Source organism: Neofelis nebulosa, chromosome 4 (assembly GCF_028018385.1).
Source record: "Neofelis nebulosa isolate mNeoNeb1 chromosome 4, mNeoNeb1.pri, whole genome shotgun sequence".
NCBI classification, from domain to species: domain Eukaryota; kingdom Metazoa; phylum Chordata; class Mammalia; order Carnivora; family Felidae; genus Neofelis; species Neofelis nebulosa.
This window is the reverse complement of record NC_080785.1, coordinates 81,664,562-81,668,592: the sequence shown is the minus strand read 5'-3', so window position 1 is coordinate 81,668,592 and position 4,031 is coordinate 81,664,562. Positions and strand designations below refer to the sequence as shown.

Below are 4,031 nucleotides of genomic sequence, written 5' to 3'. Positions count from 1 at the left end.
AGTGCTGTTGTCATACATCAAGAGCCTCGTCTGTACTAGTGCCCAACTATCTTTATTATTGTAGCTTCAGTATAAGTATGAAATCTCATTATGTATGCTTTTCAAATTTGCTTTTCTTTTTAAAATTTTCTATTGCCTAATCTAAGTCACTTGTATTTCCACATGGTTTTTAGAGGTTTCTGTACTACCACAAAAAGAAAGCATTCTGAAATTTAAATCATTATTGCATTGAAGCTATCGATCAATTTGGGAGAAGAACATTGAGTTTCCCAATCCATGAGCAAGAAAATCTCATTCTTTAGTTAGGCCTTTTAAAAGAGTTTTAGCAAAAACCTAACACATTTCTCTGAGAAAAGATCTAACACACTTGATCTTAATAAGATTGTAAATGGTACTTAATAATTGTTTCCAGTTGTTTGTTCCTAGTACATAGAAACATTGATGATGCATTAAGTGACTTCTAAATTCATTTATTAACACTTTTATACATTCTTTTAAATTTCTAGACATACTTATATCACCTGTGATAAATAAAATTTTACTTCTTTCTGTCTAGCGTATTTATAAGCTTAATTACCTTCTCTTGTACTGCACTCACTAGGATCTTCCATACAAAATTGAAAAGTGATGAGAGTGGATAGCCTTATCTTTTCTCTAATCTTAAAGATAAAGCATTACATATTTCACCTTTTAGTATGATAGCTGTAGACTTTTTGGTAGATAATCCTTTATGACATCAAGGGAGATCACTCCAATTCCTAATTTTTTTAGAATGTCTATCATAAATGGTTGCTGAATTTAATCAAATGCAGTTAGTGACTCTCGAGATGGTTATATGGTCCTTGTCCCTTATTTAATGTGATAAATTACATTGGTTGCCTGGGGAACAATAATTAATTTCAAATTCCTGGAATAACTCCAACTTGGACATGGTGATATAGATATAGATATAGATATAGATATAGATATAGATATAGAGATGATATAGTGTGTGTGGTGTGTATTTATATACATACATATATATGACACTGATATAATTATGAATATTTTGTTCATAGTTTTTATATCTAGGTATATGAGACATGTAATAATTTTCCATTCTTGTAATGCTCATAGCACATATTCATATGATGATTACGCTGGTTTCAACAAATGACTTGAGAAGTATTTCTTCCTTTTCTATTCTCTAGAATAACTTGTATAAATGTTTTATCATTTATTCCTTTAATATTTGGAGAAATATATCATAAAGACAATCTTTAACTGCAATTTTCTTTTTGGGGATGTTTTCAAGTATGATTTCAATTTCTTTCATTTTCTAGATTGCAATTTTTATATTTAATCCTCAAGTCTAATTAAGGTAAAGAAGAAGAGTATACAGTGAGTGTTGACAAGTGAAACTCAGGTAAATATAAGAACTCAGAACATGTAGGAAGGGTATCACTTCATACAGAAGTTCAAGTTACTGATGTTAGAAATTATGGAAGGTTGATAAAGGGGATATCATGTCCCATTTGTAATAAACAGGAATTATATGTATAATTTTAAAAACTATATAATTGTTAAGAAACAGAAAACTTTATGAAATGTCAATGGATTTCAGAAGTTTGAGGAAATTGTTGATTTATTCTATCAGGTTATTTTTCTTTTTTTTTTTTTTTTTTATAAACAACTGAAATTTCTTTCTTTTTTTTTTTTAATTTATTTATTTTTTATTTTTTAATATATGAAATTTACTGTCAAATTGGTTTCCATACAACACCCAGTGCTCATCCCAAAAGGTGCCCTCCTCAATACCCATCACCCACCCTGCCCTCCCTCCCACCCCCCATCAACCCTCAGTTTGTTCTCAGTTTTTAACAGTCTCTTATGCTTTGGCTCTCTCCCACTCTAACCTCTTTTTTTTTTTTTCCCTTCCCCTCCCCCATGGGTTTCTGTTACGTTTCTCAGGATCCACATAAGAGTGAAACCATATGGTATCTGTCTTTCTCTGTATGGCTTATTTCACTTAGCATCACACTCTCCAGTTCCATCCACGCTGCTACAAAACGCCATATTTCATTTTTTCTCATTGCCACGTAGTATTCCATTGTGTATATAAACCACAATTTCTTTATCCATTCATCAGTTGATGGACATTTAGGCTCTTTCCATAATTTGGCGATTGTTGAGAGTGCTGCTATAAACATTGGGGTACAAGTGCCCCTATGCATCAGTACTCCTGTATCCCTTGGATAAATTCCTAGCAGTGCTATTGCTGGGTCATAGGGTAGGTCTATTTTTAATTTTCTGAGGAACCTCCACACTGCTTTCCAGAGCGGCTGCACCAGTTTGCATTCCCACCAACAGTGCAAGAGGGTTCCCGTCTCTCCACATCCTCTCCAGCATCTATAGTCTCCTGATTTCTTCATTTTGGCCACTCTGACTGGCGTGAGGTGGTATCTGAGTGTGGTTTTGATTTGTATTTCCCTGATGAGGAGCGACGTTGAACATCTTTTCATGTGCCTGTTGGCCATCCGGATGTCTTCTTTAGAGAAGTGTCTATTCATGTCTTCTGCCCATTTCTTCACTGGGTTATTTGTTTTTCGGGTGTGGAGTTTGATGAGCTCTTTATAGATTTTGGATACTAGCCCTTTGTCCGATGTGTCATTTGCAAATATCTTTTCCCATTCCGTTGGTTGCCTTTTAGTTTTGTTGGTTGTTTCCTTTGCTGTGCAGAAGCTTTTTATCTTCATAAGGTCCCAGTAATTCACTTTTGCTTTTAATTCCCTTGCCTTTGGGGATGTGCCGAGTAAGAGATTGCTACGGCTGAGGTCAGAGAGGTCTTTTCCTGCTTTCTCCTCTAAGGTTTTGATGGTTTCCTGTCTCACATTCAGGTCCTTTATCCATTTTGAGTTTATTTTTGTGAATGGTGTGAGAAAGTGGTCTAGTTTCAACCTTCTGCATGTTGCTGTCCAGTTCTCCCAGCACCATTTGTTAAAGAGACTGTCTTTTTTCCATTGGATGTTCTTTCCTGCTTTGTCAAAAATGAGTTGGCCATACATTTGTGGGTCTAGTTCTGGGGTTTCTATTCGATTCCATTGGTCTATGTGTCTGTTTTTATGCCAATACCATGCTGTCTTGATGATGACAGCTTTGTAGTAGAGGCTAAAGTCTGGGATTGTGATGCCTCCTGCTTTGGTCTTCTTCTTCAAAATTACTTTGGCTATTCGGGGCCTTTTGTGGTTCCATATGAATTTTAGGATTGCTTGTTCTAGTTTCGAGAAGAATGCTGGTGCAATTTTGATTGGGATTGCATTGAATGTGTAGATAGCTTTGGGTAGTATTGACATTTTGACAATATTTATTCTTCCAATCCATGAGCACGGAATGTCTTTCCATTTCTTTATATCTTCTTCAATTACCTGCATAAGCTTTCTATAGTTTTCAGCATACAGATCTTTTACATCTTTGGTTAGATTTATTCCTAGGTATTTTATGCTTCTTGGTGCAATTGTGAATGGGATCAGTTTTTTTATTTGTCTTTCTGTTGCTTCATTGTTAGTGTATAAGAATGCAACTGATTTCTGTACATTGATTTTGTATCCTGCAACTTTGCTGAATTCATGTATCAGTTCTAGCAGACTTTTGGTGGAGTCTATCGGATTTTCCATGTATAATATCATGTCATCTGCAAAAAGCAAAAATATGGAACGCTTCACGAATTTGCGTGTCATCCTTGCGCAGGGGCCATGCTAATCTTCTCTGTATCGTTCCAATTTTAGTATATGTGCTGCCGAAGCGAGCACTATCAGGTTATTTTTCTATATAAATATAATTATCTGAATTCACTTGTACTCAAAACTGTCAGTTATCTCGCTCCTTTCACCCCAAACATAAACAACCTACAACCTTTAGGAAGGCTGAATGAATTTCTTTGCATTTGGTTTTAATTATGTCCTCTGATCAGCTCATCCATGTTTAAACAGCAAGAATTTCTCTTTTGAGGGGCACCTGGGTTGCTCAGTCGGTTAAGCGTACGTCTTCAGCCG

The 4,031-nt window shown here is 35.4% G+C and overlaps 1 non-coding gene across 1 annotated transcript; it reads right to left on the bottom strand.

The window, feature by feature from the left end:
- Positions 1–3,681: 3,681 nt before the first annotated feature.
- LOC131511151 (U6 spliceosomal RNA) lies at positions 3,682–3,788 on the bottom strand. The gene has a single exon (XR_009261357.1). It is a non-coding gene; the product is annotated as a U6 spliceosomal RNA (small nuclear RNA).
- Positions 3,789–4,031: the final 243 nt, after the last annotated feature.